Source organism: Lepus europaeus, chromosome 2 (assembly GCF_033115175.1).
Source record: "Lepus europaeus isolate LE1 chromosome 2, mLepTim1.pri, whole genome shotgun sequence".
NCBI classification, from domain to species: Eukaryota; Metazoa; Chordata; class Mammalia; order Lagomorpha; family Leporidae; genus Lepus; species Lepus europaeus.
In genome coordinates this window covers 137,869,156-137,885,593 of record NC_084828.1, presented here as the reverse complement: position 1 = coordinate 137,885,593, position 16,438 = coordinate 137,869,156, and the positions used below count along the sequence as shown (strand labels likewise).

Below are 16,438 nucleotides of genomic sequence, written 5' to 3'. Positions count from 1 at the left end.
GGAGAGAGACAAGAGAAAGGTCCTCCTTCCATTGTTTCACCTCCCAAAATGGCCACTACGGCTAGCGCACTGCGCCCATCTTCGGATGGAGCCAGGAGCCAGGTGCTTCCTCCTGGTCTCCCAGGCAGGTGCAGGGCTCAAGCTCTTGGGCCATCCTCCACTGCACTCTCGGGCCATAGCAGAGAGCTGGATTGGAAGAGGAGCAACCGGGACAGAACTGGCACCCTGACCGGGACTAGAACCCAGTGTGCCGGCGCTGCAGGCAGAGAATTAGCCTAGTGAGCCGTGGCACCAGCCCACTGAGAGAATTTTGTCATTACCAATCCAGAATCTTCCTTCTGGGACTCTTCTTCTCTGGAAGGTTTTATCTTTTTGCCATTCCCCTCCACCATACCTTCGTATTTTACCCTTTTATACTATCAAAACCTTTTCAGGGAAGAATTTACTAAAGGTTATAGTATTTTATTTTGAACAAAGTGCATTTAAGAAAATGGAATAAATCTCTAGTGGGAAAATTTCAACTATCAATCCACAGCAAGTGAAATATTTTTGGTAAATCTTTCCCAGTGCCTACACGGCATGCCCCTGGTATGTCACCATGTATGCAGTTAGCTACTTGACAGATGGGTAAGGGTGATCCATGAAAGCATTTTAGGAAGTACAAATCACTATACAATTCTGACTTGGGGAAATAATTACTCCTGAGTTACTCTACTTTTTCTCTAGCTGCCTTGGTTTATGATTTTTAGCTAACATCACTGCTTTTGGTTTCATCTCATCTCACAACATCTCCACAGTTCTGGAAATAATTTTTTGGGCCTGCAGGTGCTGTTTGAAAGCCAATGTGTTTGAAGATACTGGTTTAGAGACACTGAAATTTTATTAGCTGCATTACACCAAAGCCGATTTCAGAATACAGCTATGAACAACTATGACAACTTCTACCCAGTCCAACAATCTCTTTTTTCTAACAATTGCCTCTCACCCATCACATAATCTCCTAGTTCTGGCAGGAGGTTCCATGTTCCTGTGGGACTCTGCCTTCCTGACCACAGTTGACTGATCCAGGGGTCAGAGCAGGGCTAATGATGCCTCTCCTGGATGTTTATTATCTTTAGCCTGATGTGGGGGTGTACAAATCGGGACTTTGTTGGGTGCTATGTTTTCTGTGAGTGCAGAGAAGGAGTCACGGTGATATTTAAGCAGCAGCTGTCCCAGTCATTCCTATATCCTTACTGTGGTTTTATTGTCCTGGAGCCTGGGGGTTGAGTATCTCAGTATCTAAGCAGGAGTCCCAGTTACTGATGAAGCTTATTTGAACCGCAATTCTGGAAGTGCTTCTCATAGAATGGTTCTGGGGCCAAACATATCAGAATCACCTATGACATTTGATAAATATACAGATTCCAGCACTTTATCTCTGGCCAAATGCATAAGAATCTCTGGAACTCTGCAGGTGGCCTAATCATGAAAATTAACATTTAGTAGCAGCAGCACAGTGCCAGACCTCAGGACAAGGAGCTTGCAAAGAAAATCCAGGAGAGGAGTATGCTTAAGAACAACATGTGCTTTTACTAGGTTGACCCTGGAATATCTTCCCCAGCAAGCTGACAGTTGGGTGTATGTTTGCTCAGGGGAAGGGAAAAGGATGTGAAGGTCAAGGAATGACACATACATAACTGTACTTGCTTGTTTTTCCTTTTGGCAATAAAGCTGAGCTCTGTAAATACTTGGATAAAAATTAGGTATCAAATAATATTTTCTTTCTTCAGGTAAGATTGCAACATTTCCTTAGGTTTTTAATTTAAAGATTCCACTACTGTAATTTATATTGAAATTAAATTCTAAAATGAGCCACTTAACTCCTAGATGGCCTAATCAGTATAATACATATTGACCAAGTTTTGGTTGTTGGCAACACTGTTCTATAAACACCATTGCCTATTTCTGTACCCTTGCTTGAACAAGTAATAATTAAAGGAATGATTAGCTGGAAAACATTTTCAGTCCTGCACATGCTCAGGAGAGCAGTGACTCAACATATTCAACAAAAGGTCATTTTAGTGTCTATACCTTGAAGTAAGACAGGAGACAGGAAGAAAACTAGAAAATAGTTCAGGTTAGAGGAAGCAGTGAGACAACAGGTCAAAGAAATATCATTATCATTATTGGGCTTCAATCTTCTTTACAAATGCTGAAAGGAACAGGACTGCAATTTTATCCTTAAGGTGACACCAAGGGGAAGGGGAGAGGAATGCTTGGCTGTTTGTGTTTCTTTTTCTTTTCTTTTCTTTTTTTTTTTTTTAAATTTTTTTTGACAGGCAGAGTGGATAGTGAGAGAGAGAGACAGAGAGAAAGGTCTTCCTTTTTGCCCTTGATTCACTCTCCAATGGCTGCTGCGTCCGGCGCATCTCGCTGATCCGAAGCTAGGAGCCAGGTGCTTCTCCTGGTCTCCCATGCGGGTGCAGGGCCCAAGCACTTGGGCCATCCTCCACTGCCTTCCCGGGCCATAGCAGAGAGCTGGCCTGGAAGAGGGGCCACCGGGATAGAATCCGGCGCCCCAACCGGGACTAGAACCCGGTGTGCCGGCGCCGCAAGGCAGAGGATTAGCCTGTTAAGCCACGGCGCCGGCCTGTTTGTGTTTTATAGCTGCCTCTTCATGTACAAATGTTCACAAGGATGTCTCCCCTTCTAACAATGTTGTCTCAGAACTTTCGGTGCTAGAACAAATGCAAAACCAAACTTAAAACTGTGTGACAGAATGCCAGTTGCCCTTTTCTCCCCTTCTTGCTTTTAATCAGTTTTTAGCTGTGCATGAAGCTAAAGAGACTGTATCTCCCAGGCCTCTTTGCCATGCGGGATAGTCATGTGGTTACATTTAAGCCCATGATACAGGAGCTCAAGTAAGGTTTGAAATTTCAAAACTTTGGCCTTAAAACATTGGTGATGTGCTTTCCGTTTTTCTTTTTTAAATTTATTTGACAGATAGAGTTAGACAGTGAGAGAGACAGAGAGAAAGGTCTTCCTTCCGTTGGTTCACCCCCAAAATGGCCACTATGGCCCGAGCTACGCTGATCCTAAGCCAGGAGCCAGGAACTTCCTCCAGGTCTCCCACATGGGTGCAGGGGCCCTAGGAGTTGGGCCATTTTCTACTGCTTTCCCAGGCCACAGCAGAGAGCTGGATTAGAAGAGGAGCAGCCGGGACTAGAATCAGCACCCATATGGGATGCTGGTGCTTCAGGCCAGGGCATTAACCCGCTGTACCACAGTGCCAGCCCTGGCGATGTGCTTTTCAAAGCTCTTTCTTCCTTTCCTATAGACTGGAGTGGAGACACAACATCTTTCATCTCCAGGAGGAGATCACCTTGATGTTGGCAGAGGAACAAGACAGTGAGTCTCTGGATGACCTCTTGAAATCGTCCTCATAGCCTTAAATAATCAATTCAAAATAAGATAAGGAAGAAATTACTGCCTTATTTCAGCAACTAATTTTATTTTTATCTCTTCGTTATAGCAGCACCCTATTTACTATAAGACAAAACCAAACAATCCAAAACCCACTTTAAAACAAAGGGATTTTTCCCTTTATTGACTAATGTAACTGGGAGATCTTGGAGTTCAGTGAGCTTCAGGGCTGGTTATCAAGGACTCTTTCCTTTCCAAACCTTCGTCTGTGTATTAACCTCCTGCTGAGACTGGATATCCCATGAGGGTACAACTGTATACATCTCTCCTAGGTCAGGGCACACACATTTGATATCTCCCTTAGGTCTGAGCTTCCTGGCCAACCCTGGAGCCAGCAGTATATGAAGTAGTTGTTATTGTCAAGATGAAAATTCAGGGATGAGTGTTTGGCCTAGTGGTTATGCTGTTGGTTATAATTCTCATGTCTCACATCCCAGTGCCTGGGTTCCACTCTTGGTTCCAGCTGCTGATTCCAGCTTCCTGATAATACAGACACTAAGAGGCAGTGTTGATAGCTCAGATAATTGGATTTCCTGGCAAACACGTGGGAGACCCAGACTGAGTTTCTAGCTTTGGCCTCAGCTCCACCTAAGCACTGTCATCATGGGCATTTGGGGGTGAACCAGAAAATGGCAGCATTCTCTCTCTCTCTCTCTCTGCCTCTTAAAATAAAAATGAAAAGTCAAGGTTACTAAGAGATATAGATGCTGAAGAGGAAATGACACTACACAATGCACTTTGGGTGGCTCTCAATGTTCCCATGATACTGGGAATTTTTTAGAAAACAAAAAGAAAAATGTTCCAACCCTCCCCCTGACTCCATCCCCAAGGGTTAGCAGGTATCCCAGGCATATAACAAAAGCCATGAAATATTTATTTCATGGGAATCATTTAAATTGTTTTGAAAGTGATTGATTACAATAAAAGGGAAATTATATTTAGACAAAATTTCAAACCTAAAATTTTTAATTTGAATTTTAAGTTTGGGATATTTAGGGGAATAGGTTGAATTGAGTATCTTTTTTTTAAAGATTTATTTATTTATTTGAAAGTCAGAGTTACACAGAGAAAAGAAGAGGCAGAGAGAGAGAGAGAAAGAGAGAGAAAGAGAGGTCTTCCATCTGCTGATTCATTCCCTAATTGGCTGCAAAGGCCGGAGCTGCGCCGATCCGAAGCCAGGAGCTGAGAGCTTCTTCCGGGTCTCCCACGCAGATGCAGAGGCCCAAGGACTTGGATCCCCTTGTACTGCTTTCCCAGGCCATAGCAGAGAGCTGGATCAGAAGTGGAGCAGCCAGGACTCGAACCAGCGCCCATATGGGATGCTGGCACTGCAGGCAGCGGCTTTACCCACTATGCCACAGTGCTGACCCCGAATTGAGTATCTTTGAAAGAAATCTGACATTGTTAGTGGGTGGAGTAATAATTTTTTAAAATATTTAATTTTATATTTGAGAGGTAGAGTTACAGACAGTGAACGGGAGAGACACAGAGAGAGAGAGAGGTCCTCCATCCGCTGGTTCACTCCCCAAATGGCTGCAATAGCTGGAGCTTGGCTGGTCTGAAGCCAGGAGCCAGGAGCTTCTTCCAGATCTCCCATGAAGATGCAAGGGCCCAAGCACTTGGGCCATCTTCTACTGCTTTCCCAGGCTATGGCAGAGAGATGGATTGGAAATGGAGCAGCTGGGATTCGAACCAGTGGCCATAAGTGATGCTGGCCACCATTGTTATCTTTATTCAGTTACAAATCAAACTCTAGTTGATCTCAAGCCTGGACCCAGCTGACCGGCAGACACAGAACCGTGACATACTGAGTTGGGGAAGCAGTCGGGAAAGCACCGCCTGAAGAATGCTGTCTCCAGAAGCCTATTCTACCCCAATTCTGCCACTCTTCTCACAAGCAGCTCTGGAAGCAGGAACGCTTGGACTGTGCAACTATTATTATCCCAGCCTCTGAAGTGAATTCTGTCTGTGCAGATACACTGCAGAAAATCATGCCCCGCGGTTTTCCCAGAAGCCATCTGTTCAGGGTCTACCAAATTCCACTTAAGCAAAAGCATTTGGCTTTGAGGCCCACAGTCCAGGGAGACATCTTTTGTTTTTCTTTTTGCTAGGCTGAGCTAACAACAGGGTAGGGGTTGTGGAGAACCGGATTCTAACCCTAGACTGGCTTTAAACATACTATTTAGAAGGGAAAGCAAAATAAAGCAAACAGTGATGAAAGACGAATGGCATATAAGTTTCATAGCTATTAGACTTTAACCTTACCAGAAGGGCTGTGACTCATCTGTACTTCTGCTCCTCAAACACTTGTCTCAAAGAATACAAAAAGATGCTCTTTTTATGAATAGGTGATTCATACAGAACAGTCATGACAAAGAGTAAATAAAATTGAGTAGCTATTGGTAATTGTTAAACCTGAAGATAAGCTTTTAAAATGCTTCTTAGAGGGGGCCAGTGCTGTGGCGCAGCGGGTTAAAGCCCTGGCCTGAAGCACTGGCATCCCATATGGGCACCAGTTCTAGTCCCGGCTGCTCCTCTTCCGATCCAGCTCTCTGCTATGGTCTGGGAAAGCAGGAGAAGATGTCCCAAGTCCTTGGGCCCCTGTACCCATGTGGAAGATCCAGAAGTTCCTGGCTCCTGGCTTCAGACCAGCCCAGCTCCGGCCATTGCGGCCAACTGGGGAGTGAACCAGTAGATAGAAGACCTCTCTGTCTCTACTTTTCTTTTATATTTCAAATAGATAAAATGTATCTTAAAAAAAATGCTTCTTAAAGCACAAAGAAAAAAAGGCACCTTGTAAACCATAAATATACATAATTGTTGTTAATAAAATATATGAATGATAGAAAGAAAAGAAATTTAAGAAACGTCAGAATATATTTTGGGGCTGGCATTGATTGTGGTGAAGCTGGGAAAGCCGCTGCCTGCAATGCTGGCATCACATATAGGGGCCGGTTCAAGTTCCAGCTGCTCTATTTCAGATCCAGCTCTCTGATAATGGCCTGGGAAAACAGTGGAAGATGGTGCCAAGTGCTGGGGACCCTGCTACCCATGTGGGAGACCAGGATGAAGCTCCTGGCATCTGCCTGGCCCAGCCTTGGCCATTGCGGCCATTTGGGGAGTGAACCAGTGGATGGAAGACCTCTTTCTGTCTCTCTCTCTCTCTGTCTAACTCTGCTTTTCAGATAAATTAATCATTTTTTTTTTTAAAAAAGAATACATTTTAAGAATTGCTTTGATAAAGGATTGCTGGGTACCTGAGGGTAAGCATCTAATCATTATTTTTATTAAATGTATAATCTCTAGTTTATTTTATATACATTATTCCCAAACCAGTAATTGATACTTTTTATATATTTCTTAATCAGAAATAAGTTCCTAAAAAAAATATGTCTCTAGAGCAGAGGGTTGAGTCTAGTGGTTAAGATGCCCGCATCCCATACGGGAGTGCCTGGGTTTTATTTCTAGCTCAGGATCCTGGCCTTGGGAGGCAACAGATGATGGCTCAAGTAGTTGCTGCCACACACATGGGAGACCTGGGTTGAGCTCCTGGCTTCAGTCCCAGCTTAGCCTCCCCTGTCATGGACAGCTGGGGAGTGAACCAGCAGATGGGAACTCTGTCTGTCTTTCTGTCTCTGCCTCTCCAATAAATAAATAAGCTTTTAAAATTGTAAAAAACATGTCTTACAGGCAAAAGTAATATATGAAGGTAGAAGTCGGATAATGATTATGAGAAGGATGGGTACTGATGAGGAAGGAGCAGAAGAGAACTTTCATTTGCCAGGAGGGAAACGTCTATATATCCTTATTTAGTGATAGTTACAGAGATCTGTCTGTATGTAAAAGTTTATAAAACTTTATGCTAAAGATGTGCATATTTTACTTTACATAGCATATATCTTAAGTTTAAAAAATTTAAGCATCCACTTTGTTTATGTGAAATTCTAGATTTAGATGCCTTTACCTTCAAAATTTCATTTAATTTGTAACAACACATGCAAAACTGCCGCTTGGTACATCATGCAAGCAGTACGTTCTTTGTGTTTGGTCAAAAACTTACATTGAGATTCTGGAGTGATATCACATTCTCTATCATTAACTAGTTTACAAGACTAATGTATCTTGGGGCCGGCGCTGTGGTGCAGTGGGTTAAAGCCCTGGCCTGAAGCGCCAGCATCCCATATGGGCTCTTCTTCCGATCTAGCTCTTTGCTATGGCCTGGAACAGCAGTAGAAGATGGCCCAACTCCTTGGGCCCCTGCACCCATGTAGGAGACCTGGAAGAGGCTCCTGGCCCCTGGCTTCGGATTGACACAGCTCTGGCCGTTGTGGCCATCAGGGGAGTGAACCAGGGGATGGAAAGACCTCTCTCTCTGTCTCTACCTCTCTCTGTGGCTCTGTTTTTCAAATAAATAGCATACATCTTTTAAAAAAGACTACTATATCTGGAAATTAATGATTTTAAGGTCATTTTTTAATGGAAATCTAGTGGCCAGCACTGTGGTGCAGCAGGTAAAGAGGCTGCCTCCTGTATCCTACAAGGGCTGCTCTCCTTCTGATCCAGCTCCCTGGTAATGTGCCTGGGAAAGGAGTGGAGGATGCTCAACTGCTCCTTTTGGGGAGTAAACCAGCAGATGGAAGATCTCTCTCTCTCTCTCTCTCTCTCATTCTCAACTCTGACTTTGAAATAAATAAATCTTAAAAATAAAATAACATAAATGTAAACTAAGGGAATTCTGCAATTCCTGTTAAGTTTATGCAACTTTGTGATAGTCAAAGCATGTTTTTGTAGCCCACCTAGCACAAAATCCTATGTCCCAAGATCGTGATTTTTATGGCTCCAATTATACCACTGATTCTTTTTGAGATTCCAGCTTTTTTTTTACTTTTTCCCCTTTTACACAAAACAAAGTAGAAGAAATAATATAGGATTAAAACTGCAAAAGTAGTTAATTGGTAGAATGCATATACACAAAAAAATCTGCATAAAAAGTCTTATTTACAAGGAGAAAATATGTAAAATTCAGGTAGTTTTCATATGAAACACTAAAAATAAATGCTACAACGGGAGCCACTGTTCACAGCAATATTGAAAGGGGGGAACCAATACCTACGTAGGGATAGATATACCACAAGGTATAGGGTTTACAGCATCAGTGCAATAAGTTTACAAAACTATATTACAGCTAGTTATTTGTTTAATAATTGTTCCCAAATTTTTCACAATTTTAGCCTTTAGAATTTTATTCCCACAGATATCAACTGCTCTAAACTTCTAGCTACCAAGAGGGAAAGAATGACTACGAGAAACTTTCCAAGGAGCTGCAACACCTGTGCAGACCAGGGATCAATGATCATCGCTCCAAGTCTGCTTTCACCAACAGCCCTTACACTTTGCATAGAATTATCTAGAAAAAAAAGACACAAGCCGAGTCCTATACCAGATCTATGGGGACCAGATCTATGGGCTGGTGCTGCCTTACCTTTAGAGACTCATGCTGCTCTCAGAAATCAGTAAGATAAGATTATTTTCTACTGAAATAAATCTTGACTAAACATAGAAAGACTTTTGTCCTTCATGGGCTGGTCTCGGAATAAGGGTCATAGACATGGGTCTTAGCCTGCTGTGTACTTTAGAAGTCAGCTGCAAATCGGAACTAAAAGTATGCTAAACACCCTGAATCTCATCTTTTGAAAGTCTGCCTTTGAAGATCTACTAGCTCCGGCCTAAGCGCACAGGGACATGACGGCTAGGCCTGTCATATTCTCTGTTTGGGAGCAAGTGCTAATGTCTCTTCTAAATTTCTCAGTTTTGTACATAGGAGAAACCTGCACATAGTAAGCCTGGAATTGTTGTTTGTTATTTCCTGGGGATTCTTCTCCCACCATAAGAAGTGGAATGAAGAATGGTTCTTAATTGGTCTCATCATCAGAAGCGATGAATTTGGTCTCTGCAGTCACGAAGTTGGACAGTACTGTAGCAGACGGCTTCCTGCAGCCTCAGACCACTATCCTGTGTTAGCTAAAGCAAAGGTCAATTCTTTTTTTTTTATTTATTTATTTATTTATTTATTTTTGACAGGCAGAGTAGACAATGAGAGAGAGAGAGAGAGACAGAGAGAAAGGTCTTCCTTTTTGCCGTTGGTTCACCCTCCAATGGCCGCTGTGGCCGGCACACCGCGCCAGGAGCCAGGTGTTTCTCCTGGTCTCCCATGGGGTGCAGGGCCCAAGGACTTGGGCCATCCTCCTCTGCACTCCCAGGCCACAGCAGAGAGCTGGCCTGGAAGAGGGGCAACCGGGATAGAATCCGGCACCCCGACCGGGACTAGAACCCGGTGTGCCGGTGCCGCAAGGTGGAGGATTAGCCTAGTGAGGCGCGGCGCCGGCCACAAAGGTCAATTCTAACAGTTTCCCAGGTCACTGTGAACTGTACTAAAGGGTAAAGTTCATCACTATGTTATTTTAGAGGAAGTTGCCTAAAATTAATGTTGTCTAAGAATTAACACTGGTTGAGAAAAATCAAAGCAAATTCATACTCACTAAAGACATGTCCGTATAAGACCAACTGATGGGAATTTAACCAGCTACATATGACAAGCAGGCACTATGCACAAAGCCTTAGTTGGCAAGTCTGAATTTTCATTAATTATGGGCAGAGTGAGGGAGAGCAAAGACTGACTTCTGTAACATTTTAGTATCCAGATAGCAAAGGAGAAATTGTGTCCGGGGACAACGCATACTCTGTTAATCACAATGAACAAAGCAAGGGCACTCACTACTCATTTTTCTTCTCCTTCTCTTTGAGAAGCTTCTTTATCTCCCTTTTGGCCATTCCAATGTACTTCGAAATGATTCCATGTTGGTTCAGTCCAGGAAGCAAGAGTAAGAAAGTTATTACTGGGGCTGGTGCTGTGGTGCAGCAGGTTGAAGCCCTGGCCTGAAGCAATAGCATTCCTTTTGGGTGCCGGTTCTAGTCCCGGCTGCTCCTCTTCTGATCCAGCTCTCTGCTATAGCCTGGGAGAGCAGCAGAAGATGGCCCAAGTGAGAGACCTGGAAGAAGCTCCTAGTTCCTGGCTTCGGATCAGGGCAGCTCTGGCTGTTGCAGCCATCTGGGGAGTGAACCACCAATGGAAGACCTCTCTCTGTCTCTACCTCTCTCTGTAACTCTGTCTTTTAAATAAATAAAAATAAATCTTTAAAAAATAAAGAAAGTCATTACTAGGTGGATGAGAAACAGATTATGGACTTGCTGTCCCACCCAAGCAGCTGCCCAAGAGAAATGGTCACGGTCATGAAGTACACTGTAGGCTTTTCTTCCTTGAGTGTAAAGCAGCGTTTCCACCTGCCCACAGCTCTGTGTTGAGTTTTCACTGTGTTGCTGCAAGTTTCATGGAATCTTCGTTGTTGTTCAGTGGTCCATTCATAGGAGCCAAGAATCCTAGGTGCCATGATGGCAGATGGAAACCAGGCTCTTTCCCGTCGGAGCACTTCATCGGCCGTGAGCACCACTTCTCCCCATCCCTGCAGCTGCTCCTCCAGACTTGCAGGCTCTGCAGCCAGCAGGTTGGTGCTTTGATTATCTCCCTACAGCATCATCCATCAAGGGTTGTCTCAGCGAACTCAAGCTGCCCTCCAACTGCACCTGCCACTCGAAACCCACACATACCACCAATTTTAATGTAACTCTTTTGGTATATTTAAAATTTGAGAATACAAAACTAGAAGGAAAAAATATATACAGTATAACCAAAGTTAAGATTATAAAATTCCAAATGTTTTGTTGTATTTTTCATCATTTTGACCCTCTACCTCCAACCTCACTTGTGCCCGCTGCTCAAAACACAGAGTCTATTTAAGACATCAATCCCTTCATGTACAATTACTCTTTTTTTAAAGATTTATTTATTTGAGAGGCAGAGTTACAAACAGAGAGAGGGAGAGACTTGGAGAGGTCTTCCATCCTCTGGTTCACTCCCTAAATGGACACAACAGCCAGAGCTGAGCTGATCTGAAGATAGCAGCCAGGAGTTTCTTCCGGGTCTCCCACGTGGGCACAGGGGCCTAAGCGGTTGGGCCATCTTCCACTGCTTTCCCAGGCCATAACAGAGAGCTGGATTGGAAGAGGAGCAGGGGCGGTACTGTGGCATAGTGGGCTAAAGCTGCCACCTGCAGTGCCGGCATCCCATATGGGTGCTTGTTTGGGACCCACTGCTCCACTTCAGATCCAGCTCTCTGCCATAGCCTAGGAAAACAGTAGAAGGAGGCCAAAGTCCTTGGGCGCCTGCACCCACGTGGGAGATCCAGAAGAAGCACCTGGCTCCTGGCTTCAGATTGGCCCAGCTCTGGCCATTGCAGCCATATGGGGAATGAACCAGCAGATGGAAGACCTTTTTCTCCCTCTCTTTCTCTCTCTCCCTCTCTCTCTCTCCCTCTGCCTCTCTGTAACGCTGCCTTTCAAATAAATAAATCAATCTAAAAAAAAAAAAAAAAAAAAGGAAGAGGAGCATCTGGGACTTTAACCAGTGCCCATATGGGATGCTGGCACTGCCGGCGGAGGCTTAACCTACTATATCACAGCTCTGGTCCCACATGTACAATTACTTAGTACTGAGTACCTACAAATTCCTAGGCACTGAGGCAATAAAAGGATAAAAAGTACTCGCCCATTCAGCCAGAGAATTTGCAATCTAAATGAGGAGACAACTCATTTAAAAATTATTTTATTGGGGATAGCCTTTGTGGCGTAGCAGGTAAAGTCACCGACTGCAATACCAGCATCCTATATGGGTGCCGGTTCATATTTTGGCTGTTCCACTTCTGATCCAGCTCCCTGTTAAAGCCTGGGAAAGCAGAGGAAGATGGCTCAAGTAACTGGGCTCCTGCACCCACATGGGAGACCAGGAAGAAGCTCCTGGCTTCTGACTTCGCCCTGACCAGCCATGGCTGTTATGGCCATCTGGAGAATGAACTAGCAGATGGAAGACCTCTCTCTTTTTGTCTCTCTCCCTCTCTCTATGTAACTCTGGATTCCAAAATTAATAAATTTCTAAAAATAGAAAAAATTATTTTATCATTATATTAATTAATGGAAACATCTAGATAATATTATATAAACATGTACCATGTTTTAGTAAGTATTTAAGTGACTCTTTAGGAGATAAAAATAACCTTGATTGTGGTTTCTGTCAATTTCTCTGGTATAAAAACTCTTACCCTCGCCTACTGTCAAGGTACTAAAGCAAAATTCTTCAAAATTTTGGCAATCCAGTGTCACAAATGAGTGCACATCAGTTCCAGCACACAATTGCTTAAGTGTCTAGAGAGAGTGCGAGTTACTTCTATAGAATCTGCATGAGAGTTTACTTTATGAAAAATCAACTAAAAAGCAGGCGCCATGTTAGATATTAGGAACATACAGATGTTTAATTACAGTGTTTAGAAGTCAGAATTTGGCACAGTGAGTTAGACCCTGTTTGGGACACCTGCATTCCATATTAGAGTGCCTGGGTTCCAGCACAGGTTCTGCAACTCCATCCCAGTTAATGTGCCCCCTGGGAGGCAGCAGGTGACTGCTCATGTGCTTGCCAGGTATGTGGGAGACCTGGATTGAGTTCCCTGCTTCTGGTCTTTGCCTGGCCCACTCTGGCTCTTCTTGGCAATTGGGAAATGAACTAGTGGGTGGAAGATTTCTCGTGTTTGTATCTCCCTTTCTATCTTTCTGGCTCTCAGCTTTCAAAGGAATTGAAAATCAATAAAGATATTTAGAAACTGTAGACTCTGTCCTCAAGGATTTTATAATCTAATGGGCATGGGATTAGATAAGCAAATCTGAGTATAACACTAGCATTAAGTGCTATATGAAAGGAAGCAGAAAGGAGAGCGCAATGATGGCTTAGAGATGCTCCCCAGTGACGAGAGTTGAATCGAACATTGAACAGGGCTAGGAAGCACTTATCTCAAGCACTATTGTCAACCTTACATTCGCAGTGCTAACACTTGGGGAGAGGAAGAAAGTGTATCTACAGATACTGGGGGTAAGCGCTTGTGCCCCTGCACCCATATGGGAGACCCAGATGAACTCCTGGCTCCTGGCTTCAGCCTTGCCCAGCCCTGGTCATTGCAGCCATTAGGGGAGTGAGCCAGCAATGGAAGATCTCTTTTTCTCTCTTTCTCTCCTTCTCTCTGTCTGCAACTCTGCAATTCAAATAATAACAAACCTTAAAAAAAACTTCTCAGAGATAGGACTTTTAAGTATTAAATATTCAAATCAACTTACAGATATCTAAAGTTACTGAGTGAAATAGTAGCAACTTCACCAGTGAGCAAAACCAAGCATCTTAATATATTCTGCCAGCATATCCTGATATAAGTTCTATGGATTTTTTTTTAAAGATTTTATTTATTTATTTGAAAGACAGGTTTACAGAGAGGCAGAGGGAGAGAGAGGGAGAGAGAGAGATCCCCTGGTTCACTCCCCAAATGGCTGCAATGACCAGAGGTGGGCTGATCTGAAGCCAGAAGACAGGGGCTTCTACCAGATCTCCCACGGGGATGCAGGAGCCCAGGGACTTGGGCCATCTTCTACTGCTTTCCCAGGCTATGGCAGAGAGCTGGATTGGAAGTGAAGTAGCCTCAAACCGGCACCTATATGGGATGCTGGCACTGCAGGCAGCAGCTTTACCCACTACACAACAGCGCGGTCCCCAAGTTCCATGGAATGTTAATAGTTACATTCAAAATAAGATTTCATGGTTAAATAAGCTTGAAAATACTTAGTGAAGAAAAGTCAATAAGTTACTACAACAGTTCCTGAGTTTGCAATAGGCTCCTATGCATTGTGATCCTTTAAGAACAGACTACCTGGGCCCGGCTGTGGTGCAGTAGGTTAAAACCTCCACCAGGGGCACTGGCAGCTCATGTGGGCATTGGTTCATGTCCAGGCTGCTCCTTTTCAGATCCAGCTCTCCGTTATGGCCTGGGAAAGCAATGGAAGATGGCCCAAGTGCTTGGACCACTGCACCCACGTGGGAGACCCGGAAGAAGCTCCTGGCTCCTGGCTTTGGATCAGTGCAGCTCTGGCTGTTGTGGCCATTTGGGGAGTGAGCCAGTGGATGGTATACTTTTCTCTTTGTCTCTCCCTCTCTCTGTCTGTAACTCTACCTCTCAAATAAATAAATAAAATCTTGAAAAAACCCAGACTATTATGTATCAAAGTTCTTAAGATCAGTGTTCCAAGAAGCACACTTCAGGAAATGCAAAAATGTACAAACAGCTCATTGACAATTTTAAAATGAATTTTTTCAAGAAAAGATTCTCTGTAGACCCACAGCTGCTTGAGTTGGTAGTGTCTGTAACTGTCATTGTGAAAACATGGAAAAAAAAGTCAACTGCAGTTGACATTCATCATCTCTCAGCTATATCATGGAAGGTAGATGACAAATCAGAGGAATTTTTAAGTTTCTCTAAAATACTAGCTATGGTGTTATTAAACATGAATAGACATTGCACCACTTGTTTTTAAAGTCCTAATGGCACTTAGGGAGGTGATACAACAAACCTGGGCCCCCAACCTTGGATCACTGCCAGTCTCAAGGTTGAAATTATGGACGTTTATGTTCATGGTAGGAACTGCCAGAACAGGCCTTTTGCCCTCATCTTCTACAGTGCAGCTTTAGTGTCACCTTCATAAATCCCTCCCTTCCTTTTTAAGGCATTTCTTCTAATAAGGGCAAGTACTACCCTGAGGGTTATTTAACTCGAAGCAGATTTATCAGATGTGTTTCTAAGTGAGAATCAGCAGGAAGCCTGTCCTGAAGGGACAGCTATAGAAGCAATAAGCTTTAGTCTAGAGGAGAGGAGAAATATTTATGCACAGTATGGAATTCCCTTAGGAGACAGCAGTCCAAGTTTGGCAGACAAGGAAGTACTTGTATCTGTGTGAGTCATCTCCAAACCTGGAGGGCTTTCCCCCTCCTCCTGTTGTAGATAAGGTAGTATTCATTGTTTTACTCCAGGTCCTTGTCATGCATGAAGATATGCGTTCTTAGTGCTGATACACATCAGGTACACAATGTGATAAAGTTTATTTAAAAGGTGGGAAAATGAACACACTACAAATATGAGCATGGGTTGCTCCTTACAGAGAGATACCTGGCATGAGTGGGCACCTGGCAGCCCCTGCGACTGTGATCTCCAGCAGAAGAGAGACCCCCCTTCCAAGCTGTTGGTCTCCTGCATGAGGTCAGAGCTGTGTCTCTGTAGGCATGAAGCCACCTGGGAATTTTATGGTGCTTCTATAAATTCCAGGTGGAGCTCAAAACCCGTATTTTCATGGCCTCTCCCTCAAGTTCAGGATGTAGCAGATACATCCCAAGAAATGAGACATTTTGATTATCAAGTAGAAGGTTAGAATTACATGTGGGGCAAGATGGGGGGTGATGGCTTATAGGCATCTCCCTAGCTGCCTGCCTTGCCCATCACTCTTTGACTCTCACCTCCTGCTGACATCATCAGAAAACCGAAGGGGGATGAAGTCAGTTAAGGTCATTCACTCAGGAGGCAGCAGCAAGTAGAGAAGGAGCAAATGAAACAACTAGCACATCTTCAGATACAACCAGATCATAATAGAGGCCACCATTTTGAAATTTCCTGTCTCTAATCTGTGATAGCAACTTCTGACTTATTACCCAAAAGACAGTACAGCTGTTAACTTCAGTGTGTGGACTGACCAAATGCAGCCCATGGTGGCTTGCTTCTGTAACTAAAGTTGGAATCCAGCCGTGCCTATCTACTCTATGAAGGCAATATTAAGTAGTTTCAAGAATGACCATGTTTCCTGCAAAATTTCATTTACTATCCTTTTTTTTTTTTTTTTTTTTTTAAGGCAGAGTTACACAGAGAGAGGAGAGACAGATCTTCCATCTGCTGGCTTACTCCCCAAGTAGCCACAATGGCCAGTGTGGGGCCAGGCTGAA

The 16,438-nt window shown here is 43.7% G+C and overlaps 1 pseudogene; it reads right to left on the bottom strand.

Moving 5' to 3' along the window:
• Positions 1 to 10,239: 10,239 nt before the first annotated feature.
• LOC133749519 (ADP-ribosylation factor-like protein 6-interacting protein 1) lies at positions 10,240 to 11,057 on the bottom strand (annotated as a pseudogene).
• Positions 11,058 to 16,438: the final 5,381 nt, after the last annotated feature.